Below are 18,830 nucleotides of genomic sequence, written 5' to 3' on the forward strand. Positions count from 1 at the left end.
CTTTTCAGAGTTGGAAGCCCCCTAGTCCAAGTCACTAACCCCTCTAGCATTTCATGTGGTCTCTGCATAAGCATCCACAGTGACAGGGAGCTGATCTCCTACCAGAGTGACCCATTTCATCTTTGGGGCGTAATAATCATTAAAACGTTATTCTGCCTCATGAGTCCAGGGCATCTGCCTTACAATATGACCCATTTGTTGTAGTTCTGCTCAGTAATGGACAGGGGCGAGTGTCCAGGGAGGCACTTCACCACCCTACTATTGAACTTGAATCTACCTCCATATAATTCCCTCCAATTAGAGGATTGCTCTTCCTGTGCCCTTGGACCCACTTGCTCAGCCATCATAGCAGCCCTCCATGGCTTCAGAGACAACACAGGAAGCCCCTGAGTGTTGGCACATCTTCCAACTCACAACCTCTCCTGTCTTCTGTATCTCCTCTGTTTCTTCCTTTTCCTCTGATATCTGCCCCCGGCTCTCTTACACCTCTTCTGGAAACTAAGCATGAACTCACACACAGATAGCAGAGGGTTCTAGTGGAAAGAGCAGAGGTGCTTGCTTCAAGTCCTGACAGATTTTGCTAAAGCTTCAAGCCCTGATAGATTTTGCCAAAGCTTCGTCGTATGATTATTTACCTGAAGGGTGTGGGACTGTATAATGATAGACTAAAAGTGGATGTTCATTATAAATGACAGTGTATTATAAAGCTACTGCAGACTTTAACATGAAATTCTAAAAGACCCCGAGCATCCTCTGGCCTCAGCACCTTGTTTTACACTAGAGGACCTTAGAGAAGAAAACTGATGTGTCCAAAGACCACAGGAACAGACAGAGGCAAGGCTACAACCACACATATTTTCCCACTCGCTATCCCTTGCTCTCTCTACTGCCTCTCCAGTGAACAATGACGGAAATCAGTAAAAGCACCCATCCAGTAAAATCACAGGCTCTAAATAGCACCCAGGACTTGTTAGGTGCTCTATCGATCGCTAGTGGCTGAAGAAATAGTCCAGGAAACAAATGAATGAATAAATAACTAGTGCTTGTTTCTGATGCCATTTTATAGTTTCCTCTGAATGTCACTTATGCCTTTAATCATTTTTTAATTAAGTCTCTATTAAGGAGCTTGTTTCTTAAAATGTACTTGTGAAGAGTAAATGAAACAATGAATTAAAGTGCTTAAAAGCTGTGTCTGGCAGTCAGTAAATGTTAACTAATTATCACCATTCTGTTTTCTAGCCTTTTTTCTGAATAAGATTATGCTGGTGCTGGGAGGACTCACTAATGGGAAAATCACTGTGCCATCTCCTTTCAAAAGGAATTCTGGAATTGCCAGAGTGTTACTGCTATGTGTCAGTTCCTATCCTGTGCTTTTAGCTAGACCTTCCGAGCCCATCCCTTGTTGTTACACCCAAAGAGGCACAAAGTCCTGAATTCTTTTTTTTTTTTTTTCCCCACTGTACAGCATGGGAACCAAGTTACACATACAGGTATACATAATTTTTCCTCCCATTGTTGTGTTGCGATGTAAGTATCTAGACATAGTTCTCAATGCTACACAGCAGGATCTCATTGTAAATCCATTCCAAGAGCAATAGTTTGCATTGTTAACCCCAAGCTCCCGATTCCTCCCACTCCCTCCCTCTCCCCTAGGCAGCCACAAGGAAGATGTGGTATATATACACAATGGAATACTACTCAGCCATAAAAAAAGAACAAAATAATCCATTTGCAGCAACATGAATGGAATTAGAGACTCTCATACTAAGTGAAATAAGTCAGAAAGAGAAAGACAAATACCATATGACATCGCTTATAACTGAAATCTAATATACAGCACAAATGAACGTTTCCACAGAAAAGAAAATCATAGACTTGGAGAAAAGTCTTGAATTCTTTTACTTCCTCCTTGGGGTTGTGTTTTTTCAGCCCCTGACCTTTGGGCTCTGTCTCCCATTCTCATCAGCATCTGCCTATTGGACCTGACACTTTTTTTGGCTGTGCGATGTTTGAACCTTAGCATTCTTACTCACTTTCACTCAATGTCAGCCTCAATCAAAGTTTTGGAATTTCCCTTTGGTTCCCTCCATTTCCAGGCACCCTGGTAACTCTAGTTCTTCAAAACAAGGTCCACTCCCTTGACCCAAGTTCCTCTGTATTTTAGAGGGTGTTTTCCTCTGTATTGTAGAGGGTCAGAAGTTCTCCGTATTGTAGCATTGTTATAAAGATTGATTTTTTTTTTTTTAATGTTTGGAACTGGGAGTTAGAATTCAGGCTCTTCATATTTCTGTGTTTCAGGAAAGGGAAAAAATGGAACATTGCCAAGGTTATTTTTTCTTCTTTATTTTTGTGTTAATTAAACCGGCTTTTTCCACTTCTTTTCATCTGTTGCCTCTAGTCCCCCAGTTTGACGATGCTCAGATTCAGCCTGCCCTCGAAGAGTGATTCCTGAGTGCTTTATGGGGTTAATTTCCCTTTGAGGGCGTCATTCACATTCTGCAAACTACCATAGCGATCTGTATCAGTTGCCAAAATACTCGAAGCTTCCTTCTGAATCTCTGAGTGCATCTGAGAATTTGACAATACTTGGGTCAGGAGCTCCCGTCGTGGCGCAGCAATTAACGAATCTGACTAGGAACCATGAAGTTGCGGGTTCGATCCCTGCCCTTGCTCAGTGGGTTAACGATCCGACGTTGCCGTGAGCTGTGGTGTAGGTTGCAGACGCGGCTCGGATCCTGTGTTGCTGTGACTGTGACGTAGGCTGGTGGCTACAACTCCAATTAGACCCCTAGCCTGGGAACCTCCATATGCCGTGGGAGCAGCTCAAGAAATGGCAAAAAGACAAAAAAAAAAAAAAAATATTTGGGTCAACATCAGTACAAAAATAAGAGCTTGGATAAACTTATCAGCATTATACCTGAAGTTCTGGTGTGGACAGGAATATTGATTAATCATCTTTTTAATCTCTATCTCATATGATGAGTTACTTTGGGGAGGGCGGGGGGAGGTGGTGAAACTGTGGCATCTGGAAGTTCCCAGGCTAGGGGTGGAATCAGAGCTACAGCTGCCGGCCTACACCACAGCCACAGCAACACCGGATCTGAGCCACATCTGCGACCTACACCACAGCTCATGGCAATGCTGGATTCTTAACCCACTGAGCGGGGCCAGGGATCAAACCTGCATCCTTATGGATACTAGTTGGGTTCATTACCGTTGAGCCACAATGGGAGCTCCAGAATTACCATTTAATATCTCCTAAATAAGGAGATTTATCTCCCCCCCTCCCCCGATATATCCCACCCAGAATGTAAGTTCCTTTAGAGCCTGGACTTGATCTGTTTATCAGAGTTCTGTCTCAGCACCTAAAGTGCTTGGCAGGGAGTTCCTGCTGTGGTCTAGCGGGTTGGGGATCAGATGGTATCTCTGTGGCAGCATGGGGCCTGGGAACTTCCATATACGTGGATACGGTCATAAAAAAGTAAGATAAAATAAAGTACTTGGCAAATAGCAGGCAGCCAATCAGTGTTTGTTGAATATTGATTGAATGAATGAAGGAATGAGAAGCAGGATAGAGTTGTAGTTGGACCACAGCCTTTGACATCAAAGAGATCCCAGTTTAATTTTTGGTTAGGCTACTTCCCATCTATGAAACTTCTCTGGGAGTTCCCGTCATGGCACAGTGGACACAAATCCAACTAGGAACCATGAGGTTGTAGGTTCGATCCCTGGCCTCACTCAGTGGGTTAAGGATCCAGCGTTGCCGTGAGCTGAGGTATAGGTCGAAGACACAGCTCAGATCCAGCATTGCTGCGGCTGTGGTGTAGACCAGCAGCTACAGATCCAATTGGACCCCTAGCCTGGGAACCTCCACAGGCCGCGGGTGCAGCCTTAAAAAGACAAAAAGAAAAAAGAAAAGAAACGTCTCTGAATTTCAATTTCTTCATCAATACAGTGGAGATAACAGCGCCTACCTCCTAGGTTTTTGGAGAATTAGATAAGATAATGCATGTACAGTTCTTAGCACAGTAACTGGCCTACGTTCAGAACTTGATAAATATTGACTCTTAGGCCTGTTCTTTTCAGTGAAAATCTTCAATATTGAAGCATATTAGATGTTATTGAATTAATTGAACATGACTAGAAGTGATGACTGTCCTAAAGACAATTAATTACTCTGTCCACAAGATTGTACTTAAAGAGCCAAGTTGACAAAACATGTATTGGTCCCACCCACCTATCCTAGGCTTTCAGGAGTGGGCAGGATACAAGATCGATTTGACACAGTCTCTTCCGTGTAAGAATATACAACCTAGGAGACTTACTGCTGTGTGTGGTACTGTGCTGAGAACACATCTGTATGTGGTACTGTCCCCTCCCACATCCTCTGATTTCCTCTCCGTGCTTGGCAAAAAATTATTTTATTCTGCAACACTCAGCTCCTCCTTTGAAGACTTTTGATGATAAGAAACCTAAGAAGGCCTCATGAATCAGCTCATTCTCTTTGGGAACAGTCATCATCTTTAGAAAGATCTTCCTTCCGAGGACTTTTATATATCGATCTAACTTCTAACCCAGAATAAATCCCTTTTTGTCCCCCTTTCTTTCCATCAGAAGTGAGCCATGTAAGGCCCATAGGCCCAATCTAGCCCACCATTTATTTCTGTAAAAAAAAAAAAAAAAAAAAAGTTTTGTTAGAAGGTAATCAAGCCTCTTTGCATAGTGTCTGTGACTGCGTTTGCACAATAGCAGAGTAGTTGCAACAGAGAATGTGTGGCTCACAAAGCCAAAAATCTTTACTATTTGGCTCTTAAAGAAATAGTTATTCAATCTCTGCTCTATGTGACAGACCTTCAAACACTTAAAGACAACAAACATGTCTCCTGTTAAAGTGGGAAGCCCAGAACTGAGCCTAGAACTCTAAGAGGGAGTGACTGGAGACAGAATGAAGTGGCACTCATCACCTCCCTTATTCTGGACACCATATTTCCAATTACGTGACCAGAGATCAGGTCATCTTTTTTTTTTTTTGTCTTTTTGTCTTTTTGCCATTTCTTGGGCCGTTCCCGCAGCATATGGAGGTTCCCAGGCTAGGGGTTGAATCAGAGCTGTAGCCGCCGGCCTACACCAGAACCACAGCAACGCGGGATCCGAGCCACATCTGCAACCTACACCACAGCTCATGGCAATGCCTGGATCCTTAACCCACTGAGCAACTCCAGGGATCGAACCTGAAATCTCATGGTTCCCAGTCGGATGTGTTAACCACTGCGCCACGACGGGAATTCCAGGTCATCTTTGACTGAGACGCAATACTGACATCTATAAAGGACTGAATCTCTGAGATATTTTCCCCCAGGAGCTTCTGTTAAATTATGCACACACACCGGCACCCTGCACAGGTGAAGCCTAGTGTTGGATACTATCTACAAAACTTCACATCTTTCCAGCCGGTCCAAAGCAATCACAAAACAAATCAGCATATGTTCAAGGGCTGTATCATCAGGGTCAGAAAGGGAAAAGATGATGGACTCTTTTCTAAGAAAAGGCAATGTTATAATTTACATGCCTGAGGGCAGAGTTGAGAAAACAAAGGAGGGAATCCATCACTCCCCTCTGTGCTTAGAGGGGAGTGGGGACGATGGGATTTTGCCCCAGGACCCAGTGGCAGCTGAAGCCCTGGAGAGGGGCTGCCCACCTGGAGACACAACCTCTGCTGGAACCAAGCCGGGAGGAAGGCAGGGAGCTGGGGAACCAGGTACCCTGATGTGCGCTTCTCCATCTTCTGCCTGCCGTGGGTGGGACCCAAGCAGCACTGGAGGACCAAAGAGTCACAGGAGTCAGCCCACAGGGCACAGAGCAGGCCCGAGCATAGCTGTGGGAGTGAGGACAGAGAGTGACAAGGGCTAAATGGTGTGCCAGGACATTTTTTTTTTTAATTCCGAATGAATACATAGATGAATGAATGAAGTGAGCCCAAGACCTGGCCCTCAATCAGTGTCTGATGAACTGCAGAAATGAATGAAAGGACACCATCTCCTTCACGGCCTCCTGTCCCAGAGCCCTGACTACTGTGGCTTTTGTTCCACTGTCTACACAGCCCTCCCCGATACTCTGCTCTGCACCCTTCCCCAGCCGCCGCTGATCCCTCAGGGCTTCCTACAAAAGGGTACAAAGAGGTGGGAATTTAATTTGGGAGGTAACAGAGCAGGGCAGGAGCTTTCTAAACAGAAGTAGAGTATTATCAAAGAGAGGGCTTTCGGTCCTAAAAGGATTTCCCAAATCTAAATTAACTTCTAGCATGTTCAGAATTTAAAAATGTAAAATCCAGCATCACTGTACCCTTTGGAGAAAAATGGGTGGCTTCTGAGAATGCTGCCCCAGACAGTTGTGTGACAAGCTCTGGGTACACCAGACACGACGTTGCCGCCGCCTTGGGACTAGCTGTTTTCCACTCACACGGTCTCGTCACATCCTAGGCTTTTACTACAAAGATGTCTGGGCTTCGCATTCATTATGCCAGTGGGGATGATGTTGAGGAAGTGGGGTGTGTGACAAAGACTCCCCACGGCATGAAGCCACTGGAAGCCGTCCACGGCTGCCTGCTGGCCACTTCCTCCCCCACAGGTGGAGTCAAACAGAGAATACTCAGTAGTGATTCCTTGACAGTTAATCCCTAGGATTCTGGATTTTGGAAACATAGAAATTATTTGCGAGTACTGGTTTGATTGTTCGTTTTCACATGGAATGTACAAGATGAAATGGAGCCCTAAATTAGGAATTGTTGCCTATACATGAAAGCAATTTTTTTTTTTTCAAGTTAACAGAGAGGACAGAGAGGAGCTTATTTCTTATTCAAGTCTCAAAGTCACGTTTGTTCTAACTCAGATCCATACTATTAACAGTTGCCACTTCATACCTCGCAGACCCAGGCCAGCCAATCCTCAGAGACAAAACCTGGAGCCAGATACATTGGAAGGATCAAGCTGGGAACCACGATTCCCCATGAGCACAGCACAGCCCAGACCCAACAGCCCAGAAAACAACCCTGTCACAACCAAAAATGATTCACATTTCAGAAAGCACTCTTCTGCCAATGCTTATACAAATCCATGAGATAGACTCAGACTCAGGCTTTGAGTTGGAGTGGCCAAATTCCCAATTCAGCCATGGCCGTGACCTCGCATATGTCAGTAAACTTCATTCAGCGTCTCTGGGGCCAAATTTCATGAAATCCAATCCCAATTAGGATAACTGGCAATGTTTGGGGAAGATCTGTAGATTAGATAACAGAACTACATCAAAGGTTAATTCTCTTTTTTTTGTTTGTTTGCTTTTGTCTTTTTGCCTTTTCTAGGGCTGCTCCCTTGGCATATGGAGTTCCCAGAACAGGGGTCGAATCGGAGCTGTAGCCACCGGCCTACGCCAGAGCCACAGCAACGCGGGATCCGAGCCGAGTCTGCGACCCACACCACAGCTCACAGCAATGCTGGATCCTTAACCCACTGAGTAAGGCCAGGGATCGAACCCACAACCTCATGGTTCCTAGTCAGATTTGTTAACCACTGAGCCTTGACGGGAACTCTAAGGTTAATTCTCTGATTTTTATCATCACGTTGTGGTTATATAAGCGAATACCCTTGTTCTTAGAAAAACCCTGAAATATGGGGTGAAGAGACATCATGACAGTGGTTCAGTAAAAATAATTGTGTATAGGAGCTCCCATTGTGGCTCAGCGGAAACAAGTCTTGAGGATGCAGTTTCAATCCCTGGCTTAATTCAGTGGGTTAAGGATCTGGTGTTGCTGTAGTGTGGTGTAGGGCACAGACATGACTCAGATCTGATATTGATGTGACTGTGGTATGGGCCAGAGGCTATAGCTCCAGTTCAACCCCTAGCCTGAGAACCTCCACAAGCCATGGGTGCAGCCCTAAAAAAAATAACAACCAAAAAATTGTGTATATAGAAAAGAAAGAGAATGAGAAATCAGAAGTGGTAAAAGTAACAATTAGGGTATCTTAGTAAAGGGTGTATGAGGTTTTTTGGAGGTTTTGGTGTTTGTTTGTTTGTTTAGTATTTTTGCAAATTTTCTATAGGTTTGAAATTCTTTCATAATAAAGTTGCAGGAAAACTAATTTCCAGAGTTTCCTCTGTGGCAGCAAGTTAAGAACTTGACATAGTGTCCGTGAGGATGTGGGTTCGATCCTTGGTCTTGCTCAGGGGGTTAAGGATCTGGTGTTGCTGTGAGCTGTGGTGTAGGTCAAAGGTGCAGCTCAGATCCTGCCTTGCTGTGGCTGTAGCGTAGGCCAGCATCTGCAGCTCAGATTCGCCCCCTAGCCTGGGACTTCAATGCTGTGGGTGATGGCAGAGAAGAAAGAAAGAAAAGACTAAAGAGAAATAAAGAAAGACGAAAGAAAGAAGAAAGAAAGAAAGAAAGAAAGAAAGAAGACAGAAATGAAATACGAAGGAAAGTACAAGGAATTCAGTCCTTCCTTCCCTTCCTGTCCTTCACTTCCTTCCTCATGATCCCCCCCTCACCACCTCCCTCCCATTCCTTCCTTCCTTCTTCTTCCCTCCCTCCCCTCCCTCCCCCTCCCTCCCTCCCCCCCCCTCCTCCCTCCTCCCTCCTCCCTCCTTCTCCCTCCCTCCCCTTCCCTCCCCCCTCCTCCCTCTTCCTTCCTTCCTCCTTTTTGAAGGTCTTTGAATGAATGCATGAATCGAAATGAAAGAAGAACCTATTTTCCTCAAAAATAAAATAAAATAATAAATGAGCTGTCTTAGCCATCACAGAATGCAGTGATTTCAGTCATACTGTCACTGCAAAGTTGAGTCAGAAATGGCATCTCCTGTTTTGTCATCTTTGAGCTAAAATAATCACTTCCTCTTTCAGCTAAAAACTCTTTGGCTCATGAGGCAAACGTGAAGGTGCTTTCCACATGAACCCTGAAGGTAAGGGGGACTTGCGCCCCTCTGTCACACCACCCAGCTGTTCTACGGTCCACTTCCCCGGGCCTCAGGCTGGGCCTCAACTCTCTTGGCTCACAGACAGAATAATCCCAACCTGCGGGCATCCGCATCGCCACCTTCTGCTGTTGCCCAAGACTTTTTCCATCTCCCCAGCCCGTCCTGCCTGGAAAACCCTTCTCTATTTTCCTCAGAGAAAATGTCAAACCTTTTAATAGCTGATATCTCCCCATGGTGCAATCATGGGAGATTTTTATTTCTCCATCTAGTTTTCTGTCCTTGAGAGATTATCAACTATGATTGTGCTATTCTTTTACAATCAGAAAGAGAAGTATTGTGTTTTCTTTTGAAGTTCCCATCGTGGCGCAGCGGAAAGGAATCCAACTAGGAACCATTAGGTTGCAAGTTCGATCCCTGGCCTCGCTCAGTGGGTTAAGGATCTGGCATTGCTGTGAGTTGTGGTGTAGGTCACAGATGCGGCTCAGATCTAGCATTGCTGTGACTGTGGTGTAGCAGCTCCGATTAGACCCCTAGCCTGGGAACCTCCATATGCCCCGGGTGCAGCCCTAAAAAGACAAAAGACAAAAAAAAAGAAAGAAAGAAAGAAAGAGAAGTATTGTATTTTCTTTTATTTTCCCAAGCAGCTCTACTTAACATCTTGCCATTGCTTTCTGGGCCCACTTCAGCCCCTAATATTGTCACTGCCGCATTTCCCCCTCCCTCCCAGCCCATCGACAGTCCTTATGGAGAGACTCGTATATGCTGGACTCTTCCCCATCTCTTTGGGCAAGGAAAGTCACTTCCTGGCCCCATGACCCAATGAGACCCAAGCACAAAGTGCTGGCTGGGCCTCACAACTTGTTGGTGGCCTGTCCCCACCTACTTGTTGTCTGTGGCCCATTGTCTCCTTGCCCGTTGTCATTTGGAGTTGGAGCTGGGTAGGTGTATGTAAATCACGTATTCCCCCTCCGTGCCAACTCAAATACCATCCCCCATTTCTATCTCCCTGAAATACCAGGCCCGGCTGATAAATAGGGATCAGATATTATGAGCCCATTTGACAGATGGAGAACTAAGCCTCAGGTCTTCCCTCTGTGTATGTTACATTAATGGAATCTAGACCCTCTGAGACCCACCTAAATGTGTACCCTATGGGTACACTCGCTCTTCAGAGGTAGTTAAGGACCCAGGAAGATGTGTAATTGACCGGGTTGTGGGGTAAAAAAGAATTCTGGCCGAAACTATCCTGGGATTTCCTGAGACCACCCCAGGGTCCTTCCTCATCTTCCAATGAAAAGTGACGGTCCTTTGAGGACCATCTGGTGCTTTCAGGGTCGAACAAAGCCTGGGCAGAGTTTCTCACCTTTAGCACATTTGCATTCTGGGGCACATGATTCCTCATTGTGGAGCTGTTTTGCACGTTGTAGGATGGTTGGCAACATATCTGGCTCTCCCCACTAGATGCCAGTTATCTACTACCCCGCCCCAATATAACAACCAAAGACACTTCAGATGTTGCCTAGGGTTCCAGAGAGGACAACCCCCGCCCCCCCGCCCCCCTCCCCGCTGCAGTAGTGTAATAAAATCATTTGCAGACTTTGCCAACATCCCCTGGATTGAGAGAAGCAAAAATCACCCCCATAGAAAACCCCGGCTCGGACTGGCACATACACACTACTATATACAGATCGATCAGTAACAAAGACCTACTGTATAGCACAGGGAACTCTAAATACTCTGTGATGGCCTTTATGGGAAACGAAGCTGAAAAGGAGGAGTTTCCATCGTGGCTCAGCATTAACGAACCCGATCCCTGGCCTCACCCAGTGGGTTAAGGATCTGGCATTGCCATGATCTGTGGTGTAGGTCACAGAGGCAGCTCGGATCCCATGTTGCTGTGGCTCTGGTGTAGGCCGGTGGCTACAGCTCCAATTGGATCCCTAGCCTGGGAACCTCCATATGCCACAGATGTGGGCCTAAGAGACAAAAAAAAAAAACTGAAAGGAACAGATATATGTATATGTGTAACTGATTCACTTTGCTGTACACCTGAAACCAAGATAACCTGTAATGAATCAACCCTATTCCATAAACATGGAAAGATAAAAATTTTAAAAAAAATAGAAATAAAAAAAAGAAAGAAACCCTTGCTCTAAGTCCCCTCAACCCAGCAAGAACTTTTATTTTGCATGCAAAAAGACTGACATATAAGATGTTCAGAGGAAACATTAGCAAGAACTGGCAGAAGGGATGTCATAAGCTGTCAAAATGTTTTGGCACAACAAGACCCTCGGGCTTAAAGCCCAGAGTATTTGGTAACATTGCAACCCATGAATCAACCCAGCCAGATCACTGGCTTCTCTGAGTTGCTTTCTCCTTCTCTGGGCTCTGCCCCTTGTGGCCAAATGCCGCATGAGACGTGCTTGGATGAAAGCGAATAAGAGAAGGCAGGGTGACACTGAATACGTGAGCAGCCCTTCCCTCCATGAGGAATAGAAAAGCACAGCGTGGTCTGGACTGCATTGTAAAGCCCCAGGGATGTTTGGCCACTCTTTTTTATTTCTGTGTATACTTATTCATAAACTACCCCCATTACCCATTACCCAACCTAGAGTTTGGTGTGAAAGTATTTGCATCTGATGCCAGCATCTGAGAACAGGCAAGAACTTGAAAGCAGTCCTATGGTCGTCCAGGAGCAACAGAAATGCTGTTCAGTTTCAGGGTGTAAAGACTGTCTAGGAAGTAATGTTCATAAAAGAATTCAGAAGGAAAAAAAAAATCTCCCTGAAAGGGGGAATTAGAATTAAGAGAGAATTGCAATTCCTGTCTGAGATCCCACCAGATAGGGCCACAGTCCATTTTGTGGGCCTTCGGTCTGGTTTCTGGTTTCTTGAAACTGTTAACCATTCAGTCCTGTGCCAGGTGGCATTGACCATGCCATAACAATCTCTCCCCAGCACCTCCTCCCCAGTGTGGTACAGAATGCCACTCTGAATGGCATGCCAGGTTCTTTTGCAAGCTCTTGTCCTTTGGGCTCTGCCCGTTCCAACCCTCCCACCTCCATCTCTTTCCCAGGCTCCCATCCACACACCTTTGACCTTAACCCTTCCCAGACTGTGAGAGACTTGGAGGAACTTCGGAGCAGCCCAGGGAATGGGAAAGATAGACCCATAGAGCACACTTTGAAGTGAGTCGAAAATGCTAGGCCGAATCTTTTCACCCACCATGCTTGCCTGCCAGCGTCCTTCACATTCTTATCATTTGAGCTTTTGCACTGATTGAAATATGGCATTGTTCAAAACCTACGCATTTACCTAAGAGGGGTAAGACCTTAATTTATGGATAAGAATTTGTTAATCGGATTCAGATTGATTGTTGGTGCTTCTTTAAGAGGGCCTTGGAATTGGGACATGGGACAGGTTATTTTTCATTGGCGAGGAAAGACTGAAGTGATTGAGGTATTGTGTATTCAGCTCCAGACCTGCACGGTCCAATACACTGCCCACAGGCCACATGTGGCTATTTTAATATAAATTCTTTAAAATTAATAATATTAAAAAGTCGATTCCTTGGCATCCTGTCATGGCTCAGCAGTTAACAAACCCAACTAGCATCCATGAGGTTGCGGGTTCAATGCCTGGCCTCAGTCAGTGGGTTAAGGATCCGATGTTGGCGTGACCTGTGGTGTAGGTTGCAGATGCAACTCAGATCCCGCATTGCTGTGGCTGTGGTGTAGGCCGGCAGCTCAGCTCCAATTCGACCCCTAGCCTGGGAACCTCCATATGCCACAGGTGCAGCCCTAAAAGCCAAAACCCCCAACCAAAAAAGATAAAAAATAAATTTTAAAAAAGTCAGTTCCTCTCAGTCACATGGCTACATTTCAAATACTCAGCAGCCATACGTGGTATGGCTGCCATATTGGACAGAGAAGACATAGGCCATTTCCATCCTCCATTGGACTTTCTGTAGCACACGACTCCTCTAGACTTGGCTGGTGCTGCCACTGGAAAGGTCTGGGGAGCAGAGGGAACCTAAAATCACCAGCTGCCTAGGGAAGGCTACAGAAGAGTGGGAGAGAGAACAGAATTCCAGAGAAAGCAAAGGGCACCACAGGCAAACTTGTGTGCTTTGCTAAGCCCAGCCCTGAGCAACACACGTCCACCCCACCACCAAGTTCATGATGCTGACACTTGCAAGTAAAGGAGGGACTGGGTTAGCTCTGGGCCCCATTTCCTCCTGTGTATGGTCCCTGGGATGCTTGCCTCCTGTTTTTTTTTTTTTTTTTTTGTTTTTTGGTGTTTTTGTTTTTTGTTTTTGTTTTTCATCTTTTTCCCTTTTCTAGGGCCACTCCCGTGGCATATGGAGGTTCCCAGGCTAGGGGTCGAATCAGAGCTGTAGCCACCAGCCTACGCCAGAGCCACAGCAGCACGGGATTTGAGCCCTGTCTGCAACTTACACACACAGCTCACACAATGCCGGATCCTTAACCCACTGAGCAGGGCCAGGGATCGAACCGGCAACCTCATGGTTCCTAGTCGGATTCGTTAACTACTGAGCCATGACGTAACTTCTGTGCCTCCTTGTGAAGCAAAGACTCTGTCCTGCATCCTGACCTGAAAGGGCCTCAGAGTCACTGGGCTCCCAGCCAATGGAAATCATCACCCTGGCACATGACAGCCCCAGTACCTAAGAGTTCACCCTTGGGAGTTCCTGGACCAAAAGACATTCAGCGAAAAAAAAGCCTCTTCTCTAACCCAGAATTAGACCTCCCCTCAGAGGGTCTGAGAGGTGTGGAAGATCCGAGGAGGAACTGTCACCCCTTAGCTATAACTGGCTCACGCTCACATAGCCCTTGCAATCTCCTGATGCATTTTCACAATATTAATTAACGCATCCTCACAATAGTTGACTGAGTAAAGTAGGACAGATGTGACCTTCTTGACACTTTCATTAGAAGAAATTCATCTCAAAGGGAACCCTCCTACACTATTAATGGGAATGTAAATTGGTGCATCCACTATGGAAAACAGTACAGGGATTCCTCAAAAAACTAAAAAGAGTTAGCTATGATCCAGCAATCCCACTCCTGGGCATATATGTAGACAAAACTATAATTCAAAAAGTTATACGCATCTCGTGATGATTTAACTAACCCATTGGCAGATGAGCGTCAAACTCCCTAGAACAATACCCAACTGAGAACACCAATCGACATGTGAAATAAAAGAACACAAAACAAAAGAAAAATAAATTCGAATAATACCCATAAAAGACACAACAACCAATAAAATGTAAAACTCCCCAGGTATGTGAAAAAATCATCTAAGGAATACCAACAGACGAAATACATAGTCCCCATGACGTGTAGAGGATGGTGTAGGTATCAACGCCCCACGAAAACAACAATAAACTCATCAAATCCTAGGCAAAACCACTCTGTCTAGTCTAGCAAAATAACCAAAATCGCTAACTCGTGGCCCAGTAGGACACGACAAGACCTAAAATTATTTCACGATTGACGGACCCCTAAGAAAGACCTGGTAACCTCCAGAGCTGTGGTCGACCGCCCTGAAAAAAACGGCAAAAGTACATGTATCCCAGGGGTCACATCGCCCGTCAAACTTGTCAAAACAACAAAATCACGCGAACCAAAAAACAAAAGAACCAGAACCATCCCTGGTGCTTTGGGCCACGAAAGTGGAATAGGGGGAGGACGGTAGGGGTGAGGGCATCTTGGGAATGATGCGTTACTTCTGTAGGCTGGAGCAGAACGACGAAGTTAACAAGGGGAAAGACTAACGTTTGACAACAATAGGAGGGGGAGATGGGTGGGGACGCGGGATACAGAGAGGACTGGTATAACAGGCCTACAGGAGAGAAGGAGGGTGGCTGGGTGGGGGGTAGGATGGTGAGGAGGGACGAGATAGAAGTAGATGTAGGGGAGGGAGAGGGGGGGGACTCACAAAAGTTTGTATGCGGCAGCAAGCCATGTACAAATATTGACGACGGCTAAGCTCCGATTTGAATGCCATGCCCAGCACGCGGATCACAGGGAATCTCGAATCGGGTGCCACACTAAAGAGGGACCGATTCTAGTCACGCAGATAACAAGCACTACTATGACAGCTGCAGCCGGTGTGTGGGTACCATAGGCGCAGAGATCTCGGGAGTGGACGGTCGGAAAGTGCGCGGAAGGCGGGGATTGCGCTAGGTCTAAGACAATCGTGACAGTTGATACACAAGCGGGACTAATAGCAAGGGCCGAACAAGTCGTCGAGGGTCAACACACTTGAAGCATAGACATCGACTGCTAGACAGGTGAAATACTCAGCGTGCAATCAAGACAAAAAATACCACAACAGATAAAGCAAGGGGCAAAATAGAAGAGCCAGATGAGCATTAGAGAGGAGCATAATAGTGCGTGCGTGAAATGCGCGAGCCCAAACACAAGTGATGCAAACCGGCCCGGCGCACACTAAAGCTCACCTTGTCTTCCTCTTGTATAGCAAGACACGCTGGCGCGATACTTTCAGTGGCAAACTCGCCACGGTGTTGCTGGTTGGTGCAGGGCTGGCACACCCTTCCGCCACTACATGAGTGGGAAAACCCGAGATGCAGACCACTGTCAACCGCGACAGCCAGACCACTGAGGACTAGTTCCATGACCACACTTGAAAATGAGGGGGGGACAAATCATCAACCCCAACTCAGATGCCGGGTGCGGGAGCAAGACGGACAAAACAGGGGATATGTGACACCACTGACCAATCCTCTGAGGATACCAGTGCCCAGGTTTGATATTAGAGCTCACAGATTCACCAAGGACCGATATGCTTCCGGCAGGGGGGTTGGGGAGGGTTCCTCCTCCCTCCCCAGCCCCTGTCCGGTTAACCAGAGGAAATCTGGTAGCAGAGCCCAAAGATTTCTGCCACTTCCTCAGTGGCCATGGACCGGGTGGAAATAATCCTCGAAAACCAATCACAGACAAATTGGAGATGAGATTACCATGGTCCCCTATTAGACCTGAGGACTACCTCAATGGCCCTGTGACGGTACTGCCCGTAGCTGACACACTGGGCTCTAGTGTGCCAAAAGTAAAGGGGAACGCAGCCCGGACATCGGGCCATACCACGAGGCTTACACACAGGATGGTGATCATCCGGAAGAAGGTGAAAGACCTTTTCTGTTCTTTTTATTTTTGTACTTTTGCGTAATTTCTTGGGCTGCTCCCGCAAAGCTAATGGAGTTAGCGAGCCATGGCTGGGGAGGTCTAATCGGAGCTGTTAGCCACCAGCCAACAGGCCATGAGCCACAGCAACTCAGGAATCCGAGCCAGAGTCTGCAGGCCTGCACCACGCCAGCGGCAGAACGCCGGATCCTTAACCCACTTGAGGCAAGGCCAGGGGACAGTCGAACCTGCCCCGTCACATGGTTCCATAGTCAGTATTCATTGGATCACCAAGCAAAGATGTGCTAATAGGGACACGTCAATAGAGAGACTTTGCTGAATTCTTCATCCCCAGCAGCCTCCCCAGGGAAGCGGCTCCAGCCTCCTCGAGCAAACGTCAGATCTGCTCTCACTCTTTGACTTCCCAGTGGCCCCTGCAGAGCTTCCTTCTTAATACTATGTTATTAAGCGATTAAGTGTTTTCCTAGCTTCTCTCTTCTGCGTCTGCAGCCGCAATTACTAGGGGGTTAGAAACTTTAGAACACAGGGCGGGGGAGTAAAAGGGGGGGGTATTCTCAGGCCAAGCCACCAATGCAAAGGTGTGCGAGTGGGCGTTTAGAGATGCTCATGGATATTTGTATGACGGCATGGTGAATAGTGGTGGAGGATGGTGGATAGATAATGACAGATGGATGGATGGATAAGTTTTCACATCCCCCTAAACTAGGTCGATCCTGAAAGTTTTCTGAAAATTGTTTAAAGGGTGTGAATCCGTCGTTCCGGTCCTTCCCTCCGTGCCCATTTTTTCACTCAATGCATCTGCACTGGGAGTACTTTGGCTGTCTTCCCCCGGAGAGTCCAGCCTAGCGTCCGCTCCCTGCGCTGAACATCTTTTGATTTGACAGGTAGGCTTTCGTGACTAAGAGAGGTCTCCTGAAATGGAAGACATGTGAGGGTAAAAAGGGAAGAAGAAAGAGAGTAAAATAGAAATCCAGATGAATAAAGGAGTATAGAAAGACGGTCATGTAATCATATAGGAGGTAGGAAAGGCTAGGGGGCGAGTCTAAAGGGTGCTCAACCGATTAAGACGTATATGGCATATATGAAAGGGGGAGAAGTTGGTTAAGGGTGGCTGAAAGAGCGCCGAACGACGCGAAGCCAAAAAATAATAGGGCAGTGGGGTGAAGGGAAAAGGGTCGAAGGGAAGGGACAGAGTGGGAAAAGAGAAGAATGGCAAAAAAAAGGCAGAAAGGCCGAGGCTGAGATCTTAATCCCCTGGCATATAGCTTCACCTGGCCGTGTTGTGAACCTGAAAATTGAGAATTCAGATTATGATACTGTGATCAAGGGAGTGAGGGGACGAGAGACCTTTGGAGACCAGTTAGGGCAGTGTGTATATAGCGGTCAAGATGTCGAGGAGAGGTGTCTTATGATTGGCGAATGATCTATTAGTACAGTCAGCACGGCGACGATGGGGGGTTAGATATAGTGATGAGCTTAGAGGGCCTGGAGAGACGATCGGACGGGCAGGCTGCCCGACTCTTCCTTGCACACTCTGGTGTGAGAGACTTTCAGCTCCAGGTCCTCCTTTCATGCCATGGGGCCGGATCCGTTTCTGTAGTGGTTCCGTCCAAGCACAGTTAAACGTCACAGTTACCTCTCGATTGGGTACCAAGGGAGGGGATGCACGCGCGGCATCATGGAGAGGGGCCAGGTGGTCAAGCAAGAGTAGGGCTGAGGCTTCGCCAGAATAGCAGGACTCTGGACATGAGGGGCTTCGTGCCAACGTTCGGGTCTATAATAAAGATAAGGACGCTGTGTCATCCAGTTCTCGTTATCGGCTCTTGCAAGCAGTAGAATGTCAAAAGGTTGGAGGGGCCATGAAGGGGGGGATTTTGCCTCTACATCCGATCTTAAAGTCATAGGTTGTGTGATGGCAAATAAGGCTAGTTGCCCCTGGGGAAATTTAAATAACCCGTGAGATGGACATAAGTAAAGGTAGAGGAGACATTCTGGAGAAAATGGGAGGGAATTCTTAAAAACAGATGAGGGGTACATAAAGAACTGTTGAAATCTCTCTTGATTGCACCAGCGTGGGTGCATGCTCAGACCACTACACTGATCACCAGGAGGCTGGCTGTCAATAAACTGAGCTGAAGATGTTGCTGGCAACGTCATACAATCAATGTTCGGTGGGTGGCCGACGCCAGGGATGACACTTTTTCTGTACTGGGACACCACAATGACCAGGGTTTTCGAATTAGGGGATTATTTGGTATTGGTGTTAAAGATGTTTTATTTTGGTCTCTTTCCTCCCGTCCGATTACCACAATTAATCACTTTTGTTTTATTTTAGGTACTATTAGGAGATATTGAATTTATTTAGGTCATGTACAAATTTAAATTTTTTTTTTGTCATAAATTATTGTAAAACGGGTATTAGGGCATGGACCCCAGGCATAAATGGAGGTTCCCATGCGGAGGGGGCCAATGGCAGGAAGCTGTAAGCTGCTGGCCAGTAGTGCCCGACCACAGCAACAATGCGCAGGATCTGATCCTAAGTCTTCAAGGGCAAAAACCTACACATACAGCCAAACAGCAACGCTGAAGAATGGCCTTACCCCTGAGCACGGCTAGGTATCCGCACCCGCAACCTCATGGTTCTAGTAACGGATTTGTTCCACTGAGCCTGATCGGA

At 46.5% G+C, this 18,830-nt stretch overlaps 1 protein-coding gene across 3 annotated transcripts in view; it reads left to right on the plus strand.

Moving 5' to 3' along the window:
- The window catches only part of PRLR (prolactin receptor), a 191,767-nt gene that overhangs the window by 119,369 nt on the left and 53,568 nt on the right, over nucleotides 1-18,830 (plus strand). The gene's annotated exons all lie outside the window — the stretch shown is intronic.

Source organism: Phacochoerus africanus, chromosome 1 (assembly GCF_016906955.1).
Source record: "Phacochoerus africanus isolate WHEZ1 chromosome 1, ROS_Pafr_v1, whole genome shotgun sequence".
Lineage (NCBI taxonomy): Eukaryota > Metazoa > Chordata > Mammalia > Artiodactyla > Suidae > Phacochoerus > Phacochoerus africanus.